Source organism: Bombina bombina, chromosome 5, assembly GCF_027579735.1.
Source record: "Bombina bombina isolate aBomBom1 chromosome 5, aBomBom1.pri, whole genome shotgun sequence".
Classification (NCBI taxonomy): Eukaryota; Metazoa; Chordata; class Amphibia; order Anura; family Bombinatoridae; genus Bombina; species Bombina bombina.
Genome location: NC_069503.1, coordinates 1,062,509,314 through 1,062,523,146, shown reverse-complemented (window position 1 = coordinate 1,062,523,146; position 13,833 = coordinate 1,062,509,314). Strand labels below are relative to the sequence as shown.

At 36.6% G+C, this 13,833-nt stretch overlaps 1 protein-coding gene across 1 annotated transcript in view; it reads left to right on the top strand.

Moving 5' to 3' along the window:
• The first annotated feature begins 259 nt into the window (after positions 1-259).
• The window catches only part of KLHL38 (kelch like family member 38), a 37,366-nt gene continuing 23,792 nt past the window's right edge, over positions 260-13,833 (top strand). The window contains exon 1 of the mRNA XM_053715334.1: positions 260-451. The gene's annotated coding sequence lies outside the window, so the exon portion shown is untranslated. The remainder of the gene's footprint in view (positions 452-13,833) is intronic.

Sequence of the window (13,833 nt, the reverse complement as noted above, 5' to 3'; positions counted from 1 at the left end):
TAAACACTGTTTATTCAATAGACTCTGCATAATAAGACATTATAGACATTTCTCATAGGAGAGCCAGAATGTATTTTATTGTTATAACTCTGTATACTTATTATATGTAAACACTGGCTGGAACAAACTGGGTTTGGATATGTTGTGTAATATGCAATCTGCTCACCTCACTGCCAAAGAGCAGTCACATGTGACAATACTGAGAACCCTTGCAAAAGCTAAAATTAGTCTCAGTATGTACCCTGCGTTGTTGCTTTTGCCAGTTGTTTTGAAAGGTTTAGTAAGCACTAAAATTGAATTCCACATAAACAAAAGTCAGAACTATGAACATATAAATCATTTCGCCATCAAAAAGCATCAGTTCTTAACAACTTGACGTTAACGTGTGTTCTGGACAAACTCAGATCACAGACAGCAGGCAGTGAGCAAGCGAAAGGACTTACTTGTTAAGGTAAATAAGTGTGGTTTGTCATATTACTACTGCTTGGGCAGTTGTACAAAATACTTATTTAATACTTTGCTTTTCAGAAGATTTAAAGAATACATTGTCAAATTTGATGCAGTTTTTAATATATCATTGTGTTTTGTTTGATTTAAAGATTAAATGTGAAAAAGAAAATACTAGTTCTCCTTAAGCATGCAATTGTACAACTCTGTGTCTGTCTATCATCTATCTATCTATCTATCTATCTATCTATCTATCTGTCTGTCATCTATCTATCTATCTATCTATCTATCTATCTATCTGTCATCTATCTATCTATCTATCTATCTATCTATCTGTCTGTCTGTCTGTCTGTCTGTCTGTCTGTCTGTCATCTATCTATCTATCTATCTATATCTATCTATCTATATATCTATCCATCTGTCTGTCATCTATCTATCTGTCTGTCTGTCATCTATCTATCTGTCTGTCATCTATCTATCTATCTATCTATCTATCTATCTGTCTGTCTGCCTGTCTGCCTGTCTGTCATCTATCTGTCTGTCATCTATCTATCTATCTATCTATCTATCTCTATTAATCTCTCTCTCTCTCCTTCTTTTTCAATCTATCTATCTATCTATCTATCATCTATCTATTTCTGTATCTATCTATCCATCCATCTATCTATCTATCATCTATATATCTGTCTGTATGTCTGTCTGTCTGTCTGTCTGTCTGTCATCTATCTATCTATCTATCTATCTATCTATCTATCTATCATATATCATCATCTGTCTGTCTGTCATCTAGCTGTCTCTCTACCTATCTATCTCTTTGCCTTTCTGTCTTTCTGTCTGTGTGTATATGTGTATATGTGTGTGTGAGTGTGATTGCAGCAGTTTTGTTTATACCACATAGATCTGTAGTATTAGTGATTCAAAAGCTCAGTAGCTCATATTTTTTTTAGTTGATCATATAAAAGTTTAATTTTCATGTCCCTTTAAGTTCAATCAATTTTATTCCAGGAAATTTGTTCATCAGAAAGTGTGATCTTTTATTCTTTGAAGAACTGTTCCATTTAATTATATATATACAGATGTAAAACAGATACAGGATTATCCCAAAGAAGAGCAAGCCACCTAAAGAGAAGAGGGAATTGCTTTTCACGTTTCAGCCTTTAGTTGCAATGATGAGCAATGAGTGTGTGCGCATTCTGTGGTGTTGATAGGGAGGTGCATGAGTATAATCTTAATTAATATACTGTAATGGCGCACAGCCATGATTGGACAATATTGCTTTACAGTAATTGTGATGGACAAATAAATAAATGCAACATTTAGGGCAAGATTATGAGTGGATCGCTATTTAGCTATTTTGCTAGAGCGCTAATTGCGCTAGAAGTAAACTTTTTGCATGTGTCGGGTTACGCTCGTATTGCAAGTTGAAAGTAAAAAGTTATTGTGCTCGGACTAACTCAACGCGCACAAACAGCTTACTTCTAGCACAAATAGAATATTGCGCGCAATAACGTATTCCCCACAGAAGTCAATGGAGCAAAAAAAGTGGAAAAAAAACACCCTATTCGAGCGCTAGCCCAAACTCATGTTCTCAAGGGCGCTAACCCGACATGAAGAGATCGCAATGTTAAAGCCCTTTGCCTGCCTTTTTTTTCTAACACCTGAGACCTCATATCTATGAGCCCTTATAACTTTTGTGTGCAATTTTTTTTTCTCAATAATTTTTATTAGATGATGTTATTATAAGTGTTAGGTAAAGAAGTAGGGAAGCGAGGGCTACTGTGTAATCAAAATTTAAGGGTTAATTTATTAGTGCTTGAATTAGCTTACCCTCAAGTTGTGGGCAATTAATATACAGTACATAGTTATGTACTAAAAATGCAAGAAGAATTGCAAGAAAGAGACAGGTTGCCCAACTCTAACAGTATATATGTAAGGAAACAAAATTACATTCAAATTCCCCTCCTATGTGAAACGCGCGTCAGGGGCACTCTCACAAGGTCATAGTAACTCCTCTCTTTTAAAATCGCTTGCTCAGTACTCTAAGACTCAATTTGAATGCATCTGCAGGTAGCATAAAAGTAATATAAGTCCCCGCTATAGAAGGGACTTTTTTCAGCTTATTGTGTGTGTGTTATGATACAATTTAACAGTGGGATTCATCTGCACTGATAGCTATTGTAAATTGTTGGCTGTCTTTACAGCACTAGTAATATTTGCTATATTTAAGACGCACTAAACCACTTAGTTATAACTTAGTCATCATCAGTGTTTTATTGTGATATGTTGGTGAAAAGATATAGGGGGATATTTATCAAGCCGTCAACCGCAAAATAGAATTCCGCAGCGTAATTGTGGCTAGCTTGATCCGACCTAGTTATCAAAGCCTACAGACCAGCAAAAGTTGAAATCTGTGAAGTAACATACGATCCGCCGGTCTCAATCCGACACAGATCGATGCTTACGTCATTACAGATGTTCCGAATACACATTCGGCACTATTTGACACTTTTTAAAAGTTATCAAATAGTTAACAGGTATACTCGCGGCTATTCCGGCCCAGCGTACCTGGTTTTCAATCCGCCACACTGGAGGCCGCAGATGCTATAGGAATCAATGGGAGTCTGAAAGCAGTGAAAGCTTATGTTCGATGCTGCCAGATATCCCATTGATTTCTACGGTAGAAAACAAGTTACATTTACACCTAGCACCCTAACATAAGCCCTGAGTCTAAACACCCCTAATCTGCCGCCCCGACATCGCCGCCACCTACATAATGTTATTAACGCCTATTCCGCTGCTCCCCGACACCGCCGCAACTAAATAAATGTATTAACCCCTATCCCGCCGCTCCCAGACCCCGCCGCCACTAAATAAACGTATTAACCCCTAAACCTCTGGCCTCCCACATCACTATCATTAACTAAACCTATTAACCCCTAAAAAACCCTAGCCTACAATAAACTACAAATGACCCTTAAAAGGGCCTTTTGCGGGGCATTGCCACAAAGAAATCAGCTCTTTCACCTGTAAAAATAAAAATAAACACCCCCTAACAGTAAAACCCACCACCCAACCAACCAACCCCCCCAAATAAAAAGCCTATCTAAAAAAACCTAAGCTCCCCATTGCCCTGAAAAGGGCATTTGTATGGGCATTGCCCTTAAAAGGGCATTTAGCTCTTTTACCTGCCCAGACCCTACTGTAAAAATAAAACCCATCCAGAAAACCCTTAAATAAACCTAACACTAACCCCCGAAGATCAACTTACAGTTTTTGAAGTTCCGCTTGGTGTGCGGCTTTTTGCCGGCTATTTTGCTAAATATGGAGATCATATTCAGGTCTGCGGCTGCGATGTTAGGCGATGTTAGGCGAGCGTATTGGTGGCGGCAAATGCAGCATAGTGGAGGCTTTGATAAATATCCCTCATAGTGCATTGTTAAAACACAGGTTTAAGGTACAGTGGAATTTATGGAAGTTTTGCACAGTGTAATGTTGTTTGATTATGTGCATAGTTAGCAGTATAAGTGCTCTGTTGTTATTGATACCTTCTGGGCAACCATTAATATAGTCGGGAGGTAGAAATTAAACTGACTTAGAAGTCAAAATTGAGCTTTCATGATTCATATAGATCAAAAAAGACTTTCCGATTTACTTCTATTTTCATAATACTTATGTTTTCAACAAATGCCTACTTAAAAGACAATGCAATAACATTTAGGGGTAGATTTATCAAGCAGGGGATGCTGCAATCTATCCCCGAAATTTCAGGTCCGCCTGAAACATAAGTTAAGAAGCAGCGCTGCTTCTTAACTCACCTGCCACCTCTGAGGTGGCGGACAGCAATCATCCCGATCAGATACAGTAGGGATGATTGACAACCCCTGCTAGCAGCCAATTGGCCTTAAATGTGCAGGGGGCGGCATTGCACAAGCAGTTTTGGTGAAATTCTTGTGCAATGATAAATTCCGACAGCGTATGCTGTCGGCATTGATCGATGTCAGGTGGACATGATTCGCTACATCGGATCATGTCCGCCTGACAGTTGATAAATCTACCCCTTAGTCTGAATTTCAAATCAGCAGTAAATTTTGTTTCTGACAAATTTGTAATGTCTTCCATTTCCCTGCCCTCTGTATCATGTGACAGTCATCAACCAATCAGAGACTCAAATATGTATATATTGTGAACTCTTGCACATGCTCAGAAGGAGGTGATGACTCAGAAAGTGTGCATCTAAATAGGCTGCACACAATTTGATAATAAAAGTAAACAGGAAAGTTCTTTTTTTTTAATTGTATGCTCTATCTGAATCAAGAAAAACATTCACTCTAGTGCCCCTGTTAAAGTCTCTTCCATTAGTACACACAGAAGAAGGCTCCGGTGAACTCTTTTGGATGACACAGCAGGTTGATAGTCTTTAAATTACGAATATTATGGCCCTTTAATATAATATAGTGGTACATTTACAAATTGACAAATGTAGTAGATGAATTGGGCAGAAGAAATACCTCTTTTGGTAACATTTGCTTTTGATTAACTACTGATTCAGGGTCAACCTCATAATGGGCCTGATGATCAAATGAATCTCCAGCTTGGAGAGAAATTGTAGTGCAGACTTAACAGGGTCTGAACTCACTGAATGCTCAAAGGAAAAAGGGCATAACTCTCTAGCACTGTGAGATCTCTTTCTTTTCTGTACATGAAGGAGAATCAAGCCCTGTGCAATATAGCACTGCCCGTTATCAGAATTTTGTTACACTTACACTTTGTCCATTGTATTTTATAATACTTTACACTTCTGATTGGGTCCTTTCCGTATTATTACATTTATGCTTTGCACTTTTTATTTTAATACATTTAGATTTAGATCCAGCAGTAGTTTTACAAATTCTGATTAAGTTTTGAAAGTTTCTGTGTTTCTTTAACATATTAGGATCATACTTGTATATTTCTGTTTATCTTTTACAAATTACATTGCACTTTGCATTTGCTCCATTGTAAACTACAACGAACAGTTTCAGAAAGTGGGAGGGACAAGGGGTTCCCTGGGCTGAACAGGGGAGTTTCAAGGGTATGTCTGAACCTCTCTCACAAGTCTTTTGAAATTATGTAAACATTTTAAACAAACTTCTCTCAATAATTTATCTCGCCAGCTGTATGCAGGTGAAGTTTGCTCAAAATTCACAATATGCACAATATGCTAAAATTTAGACAAAAGCAAGTTAAATTATAGTGAAAAAATGTCAGTTTAAATTGTAATTGATGAAAACTGATCCTTTATATCAGCCCAAGGTGTTCTCCATTTACCTTTTCTTTGCTAAGTGAAATTTTGTATCCCAGGGAGATTCATTACTTTCTATAGAAGGCATCTCTCATCTCTCTGGCACTTCCAGGTTCTACCTTTTTTTCTTAGAAAATGCAACGAATTCAGCCCCTGTGAAGTCTGCACTATAATTTCGCTCCAATCTAGAGAATGCTTTATTATCTCTGGCTCATAGAAAGTAATGAAGCTTTCTGGGAAATTGAAGCTGACAGTTTTTTAGTTGTATTTTAAATGGAACTGCAAAGTGCAATGTAATTTGTAAGAGATACACTTAAATATACAAAGTATAATCCTAATTTGTTAAAGTTACACAGAATCTGTGAAAGTATAATCAGAATTTTTAAAATCACAATCATAAATACACTGCTGTATTCAAATTTAAATACAAAATAGAAAGTGCAAAGTTTAAATGTAATAAAATGTAATCTGAAGTGTAAAGTAATATAGAATACAAAGCACAAAGTGTAAATGCAGCTGAACTCTCATGTCCTGCAGTACTATTTTATACTGGGCTTGTCTCTTCTTCACATACGGAAATGCAGAGAACACCCCTTGGAGAAGTATTGCAAATTTGCCTTTTAAGAATTTCACTAGGGATCTCACAGTGCTGGAGGATCATTTAAGATCATCTCACCTGAGCGGAGAGCTTTCCTCATCAGGCCCAAAGATAGATAGATGGGTCATTTGAGACAGACCCTTGACTGTGGTTTTACTATGCCAAAAGCTCAGCTGTAGATCTCATATGAAACCAGGTAAAATTAACAATTTCTTAAGCTGCAACCATAAAGTCCTGTTCAATGAAAGCCTGCATGGTCTTGGAAACCCTTCTTCTCAAGAGAAAAACTATTAGCACAGTTGATTTAAAAATGACAGCTACCAAAAATCCCTGTTAAATTAAAAACAAACAAACAATTGAACATATCTGTCAACCAAAAGTCTAATGGATATTATTTACCAAAATTTTCTGCATATCCAATATGCACTAAGCTTGGCAGCGAACCCATATATCTCATTTGCATGGGTCCAGAAAAGAGTGGTTTGAACTTGCATGATCCCCAAACCCCAAAGTTTGTTTTGTATTTAGCAGCTGAACCTGTAACTCATTCTTGCAAAATTAGCTTGACTGGGTAGACATTTTTTCTAGGTATATTTGAGCATTTTACCAATTATTTTTGTGCATGACCCAGCGGCACAGGTAAGGAGTGTTCCACCAAGAAGAGCACTAGCCAGCTGTACTATGGGAATACAAGTGAAGGATCTCTACTGTCAAGAGGGGAAGAAATTACACAGAAGCCCAAATGTATGGATTGATAACATGAAAATGCTAACTTACAGCATTTCCTCAGGGGCAAAAGGAGAGGACATTGCCAAGAATTGGCCTCCTTTGAATGTATGTGCATTGGTAGTAGGATTAAGAGAGCTGTAATCTAAATTTAGTCATCCTTTGATGGAAGGAAACTATATAATTGGATTTCAAGCATTCTTCTGCTTAAAGGGATAATAAACTCATTTTTTTATTTCATGATTCAGATAGAGCATGCAACAACTTTCTAATTAACTTCAATAATACATTTTCCTTTGTTCTCTTGCTATCTTTATTTGAAAAGGCATGTGTAAGGTTATGAGCCAGCTGTTTTTGGTTCAGCACCTGGGTAAAGTTGCTGATTATTTCAGCCACATTTAGCCACCAATCAGCAAGCGCTACCCAGGTGCAGAACCAAAAATAGGTAGGCTCTTAAGTTTACATTCCTGCTTTTTCAAATAAAGATAGCATGAGAATGAAGAAAAAATATAATAGGAGTAAATGAGAACATTTCTTAAAATCGCATGCTCTATCTGAATCATGAAAGAAAAAAATTGGGTTTGTTATTCCTTTAAGCTGTATCCATTTTTTTGAAAGTCCATAGAATTCTTATCCAATAAACAGGTCTGCACTTCAGACCCAATCCATTTGAGTGGTACTGACTATTTCCCTTCTGAATCCTTGAGTCTTTCAGTTGACCGTTTTGTTTCGCCACAGCTATGCATAGCACCTACCTTCCTGCTGGATCCTTGCTTATAAACAGGATCACATTATACTGACTGCCTCTTCCATCTGTAAACTACTGGCAGAACCTTCCTGATGGAACTGTAGGGAAAGCATTTAAAACAATGAGCTGTTTGAGTAACAAAGCAAGATTGGGCTGCTGCAAGAACATAATAAAGTATTTTGCTTACAAACTTTAGCCATAAATGGTGCAGTGCCAGTAATAATACAGCAGTGATAATCTGCGTTCTTATTGCAAATACTAATTGTGAATAGGGGGATCCTGTATACAAAAATGTATTGTGCAGCTTACAAAAACATGTAAATAAGGGATAGTATATCATATGAACCTGCAGAAAAAAGCAAACTCAAACACATAACGCAGGCGTATAACTCCAAAAAGTGAAATCTTTCTCTCTTAAAAACCTCTCAATAATATGGAACATACACCCTGTAAGTATGGAAGGATATGTATCTAGAGCAAGAGTGGGCAAACTGGAGACCACAGGGTACAGCAGGAAAATAAATCAGCAAGCTGGAACATCTCAATAAACTCTTTGATTACTCTTCTGATGAAGCCTGAATTGGTAGCCTGGAAAAGGAGGGCATGACACTAATTGTATGAAAGACACAAAAAAAGAGCCACATTACACACTACTTTATTCTTCTAAACACGTATAGAGAGAACTGAAGCCAACTGGATGGTGAAGGTTATATGTGGGGAGGGGACCTCCTAAAACCTTTCAAAGTACCTATAAGATTACCCCACCAGTCAATACTCATACATTATATACACCTATTAACATTATTTGTGTTAGTTTTGTTATCATCTGCCAGACAGAAAGCCTTGTGTAATGCCACAAATCGCCTATGTGAAGCATCACGTCTTACCATTACACTAGCCATTGCGGGGCCCGAGGCAGGATGGCAAAATGGGGCCCCCTGTCTACCTGCCCACAACCCCGCCCAGTGTAGGATCCCCCCAACCTCCCTGATCCCCTCCAAACAGCTCTCTAACCCTCCCCCTCTAACTATTTGGCGCCATCTTAGGTACTGGCAGCTGTCTGCCAGTACCCAGTTTGCTGCAAATAAGGCTCATTAAAAAAAAAAAACAACAACAACATTTTTTTCTGCCCCCCAATACCCCCCTACCCCTCCCAGATCAACTTCCCACCCTCTTATACATCCCTCAGTATGATAACCAGATTCCCCCTCTCCCTCCTCCCCTCCTCCCCACTCCCTTCTTCCCCCTCCCTGCCGCTCTCAGTTGTTTTTTTTCCATAGCTGTATCAGTGTATAGATACTTAAGTATGTAAATTAATACTCAGAAGTTTTATAATAATATTTTATTAATACATAATGTTGTAAATCACAAACAGCATGCTATGTGATAATATTTATAAATGTAAAATAATAGTGTTTAAGTGTACAATAATATTTATATTTTGTTTAATGATAACATACAGCCCAATATTTATTTTTCATGTTATAGATCTATAAATAATAATATTACAGATTTGTAAAAAAAAAAATAGAACTAGGTTATAGAACTATGTAATATTCTAACATAAAAATATAGTACATCTGTGTTACACTAGAGTAAACTTGTGAAGTATAATAAACTGTATATTGTACAATATAGTTCTGTAACAAGTCTGTATAGGTATGAGGATCAGTGTTAATTGAATTTGAGGTACAAGTTTATGGAAAGGAAAAAATGAAGCATTGTTTTTAATAAGTCATATTTAAATCATATTTCTAACAGCATCACTTTATAAAAAAAAGTTTATCTTGCTGTTCAAACCTACATTTTTTTCATAGGTGTATCTGTCACTGTCTAGTCTACTAATACAACTGAGGAAGTTGTCTATAGCAACCAGTAGGCAATAATATTGATTTCTGTGTGTGTGTGTGTGTGATTTTTGTTTTTTTAAGTGTTTGTTCTTCATTTCTGTTTAAGTTGGAAAACTATATTTATGTAATTGTAAAGAAACTGCTGTATTGTTTATAATAGCATAATGATGTACTTGCAATATCATAGAATAAAGTTGTTTTATTACTGTAAAGCATAATAAATATGACCATCTTTCTTACACATAATATATTTGAATAACAGAAATAATTATTTAAAAAAACAAAACAATATTTTACATATTTCAAAGTGTATTAAACATATAACAAATTAAGAAAAGAAGTTAGAGAATATCTATATCTATTTTACAATAGAGGTTGTTTGTGGATAGACAGTTACATTTTTGAGAAAGTGAAGCAATTGTCACATGGAAATATTTGTGCTGCAACAAACTGAGTAAGACTTATAGATTCATATTACTAAGGTTTCATTTGAAAACATATATAATACATTTTGTAACTTCACAGTGTCTTTTGATATACATTCTTATGGCTGTATTTATGAAAACCTCATACCTTCCTTCCACTTCATTGTGACTAAGTCCTAACTCTCTGCTTGCACCCACAGAACGCTCATATCTTCAGCCTTCCACAGTCCACTGCACATTTGAGCGAGCAAAAGCCACCCCCGCCCTCCCGTCGCACTCCCGCATGCACCACAGCACCTCTGCCAAAACCGCCATTACTAAAAAAAAATATTTTTTTTTAAATGTGCAACACCAGTGCGGGGCCCCCCTAAGTGCAGGGCCCAAGGTGGCCACACCGGCTGAACACCCCTAAGGCCGGCCCTGACACTAGGTAGAACACAGGCTAACCTATAATTAATTGGGCAAAATTACAAGTCACGCGTTATGAGTTTTCAGCGCGCGAAATGGTCTTTTCGCAATTCATTTCCATTGCGCAAACATTATAAATCTTGAAAAAGCGCGCAATCGCCTTTTACACAACAATCTTTTCCGCGCTCAAAGAACTGTAGTTAACAGTTTTCCGCAACATAAAAGTTTCACAGAACACTTCAAAAATACATTACAAAGTACAGTTACACTCATATTAACACTGTCTTAATAAAAATTATTTAAAAAAAAATATTGCACACAAAAGTTAGAAGGGCTCTAAGATAGGAGATCTCGGGTGTTAGGAAAAAAAAGCAAATGAAGGGATTTTACATTGACATACATACACTTAGAGAAACATGGATTTATATGTATAGAGATATGTTTAACATTACAATCTTATGCACATTTAACAAGATCTTTGATGGATTTTGAAAGAGATATTCGCATATAGATCTCAAGATATCTAGACATATATATATATATATATATATATATATATATATATATATATATATATATATATATATATATATATATATATTAAGAAAAAAGAGAAAATAGTGTGGCTCTATTCCACACTACACAGTTCCCTTTGTCCGGCACCAGAGTATAGTGTTAGTATCCAAATACTAATGGTATTTATAAGAGCTCAATTCCTTAATCACTAAGCAAACAATAAATACAATAGAAATTTTCTTAATTTAATATCTATCTTAAATCCCCCCAAGCACATTTTGATCTGATATCAACTTACATAATCAGTGATAAAAATTGGAGGAGTGCGAATCATAATCATTAATATATATATATATATATATATATATATATATATATATATATATATATATACAGGTAGCCCTCAGTTTACGCCGGGGTTAGGTTCCAGAAGGAATGGTTGTAAATCGAAACAGTTGTAAATTGAAACCCAGTTTATAATGTAAGTCAATGAGAAGTGAGGGAGATATGTTCCAGGTCCCTCTCAAAATTGTCATAAGTAACACCTAATACGTTATTTTTAAAGCTTTGAAATGAAGACTTTAAATGCTAAACAGCATTATAAACCTAATAAAATAATCACACAACACAGAATATATAATTAAACTAAGTTAAATGAGCAAAAACATTTGCTAAACAGCATTATAAACCTAATAAAATAATCACACAACACACAACACAGACTTCACTTGCATTTTTCTGCAAACAGTTCTTTCTATGCATTCCAATTTGGACTGATTTATAGACAGGAAGATCTTGTTCCTTTGAAATCTGCTCAATAGCTCAGGTCTGGTTAAACTTATTAATTTCAGCTTGCTTGGCTTTGCTGCAACACAAGCGGACAGCTCCACCTACTGGTTATTTTAATAAATGCACTGCTTCTCAATGCTTTTCAATAGCAGTCACATGACTGGAAAAAAGGTTGTTATTCTGAAACGGTGTAAATTGAACCGTTGTAAAACGAGGGCCACCTGTATATATATTTATATACAGATCTCCAAATAAATAGATATATCAGTCCAAAAACCATCACATATATAGAGAAATATTTATTTATAAATAACAAATTCCGCTAAGAAAACATTCTTACAATAGGAAATAATTGCATTTTCATGCACACTTTTCGAGGAGAATACGTCATGGGCTTTGCGCAACAGATTAGTTTTGTTTTTTTTCTATTTGTATTCTCCATTGACTTCTATGGGAAATACGGGAACGAGCACACGATTGGGCTTTTTGGATTATGGGGGATAACGCGTGCGCAAAATAAGTTATTTTGCAACTTGTAATGCCTGCGCAAACCCCAAATGCGAAAAAGCCATAACTGCGAAAAACAGATTTGCTGCGCGACTTGTAATTTTGCCCATTCTATTTTGAGACTATGGCTTCTAGTTATGAAGCCGTCTACTTAGCTGCATTCGCCGGCCCAATACGCTCGCCTAAGCTCGCCTACCATCGCTGCCGCGGACCTGAATACGTTCGCCAAAGTTATCAAAAAAGCTGTCAAGAAGCCGCGCTCCAAGTACGGAGCGATGAGCAGCGGACTGTTGTTAACTAACAGTCATCGATCTCGCTGCTCATCGGCTTCTTCGCAGCTTTTTTGATAGCCTGTCACTAAGCACCCACACTAAACTACACTGTTTTACCCCCTAAACCGCCGCTCCCGGAGCCCCCCACAACTAAATAAAGTTATTACCCCCTAAACCGCCGCTCCTGGACCCCGCCGCAACTCTATAATAAATGTATTAACCCCTAAACCACCGCTCCCGGACCCCGCCGCCACCAACATCATACCTATTAACCCCTATCCTGCCCCCCACTACACCACCACCACCTATATTCAAGTTATTAACCCCTATCCTGCGGATCCCGGACCTTGCCAAAAATAAATAAACATGTTAACCCCTAAACCGCCACACCCGGAGCCCACCGCCACCTATATTAAAGTTATTAACCCCTATCCTGCCCCCCACTACACCGCAGCAACCTACATTAAACTCATTAACCCCTAAACTGCCGCAACTAAATTAAATGTTTAACCCCTAAACCGCCGCTCCTGGACCCCGCCGCCACCTATATTAAAGTTATTAACCCCTCTCCTGCCCCCCCTATACCGCCGCCACCTATATTAAGCTTATTAACCCCTAAACCTAAGTCTAACACTAACACTAACCCCCCCTAACTTAAATATTATTTTAATAAATCTAAAATATTACTCATATTAACTAAATACTTACCTGTAAAATAAACCCTAAGATAGCAACAATATAACTAATAATTATATTGTAGCTATTTTAGGAGTTATTTTTATTTTACAGGCAACTTTGTATTTATTTTAACTAGGTACAATAGTTATTAAATAGTTATTAACTATTTAATAGCTTCCTAGTTAAAATGCTTAAAAAATTACCTGTAAAATAAATCCTAACCTAATTACAATTAAACCTAACACTACACTATCATTAAATAAATTACCTACAATTAGCTAAAATTAAATTAAATAAACTAAACTATAGTACAAAAAAAACACTAAATTACAGAAAATAAAAAAGAATTGCAAGAAGTTTAAACTAATTACACCTAATCTAAGCCCCCTAATAAAATAATAAAGCCCCCCAAAATAAAAAAATGCCCTACCCTATTCTAAATTACCAAGTAACCAGCTCTTTTACCAGCCCTTAAAAGGGCTTGTTGCGGGGCATTGCCCCAAAGTAATCAGCTCTTTTACCTGTAAAAAAAAAATACAACCCCCCAACATTAAAACCCACCACCCACATACCCCTACTCTAACCCAC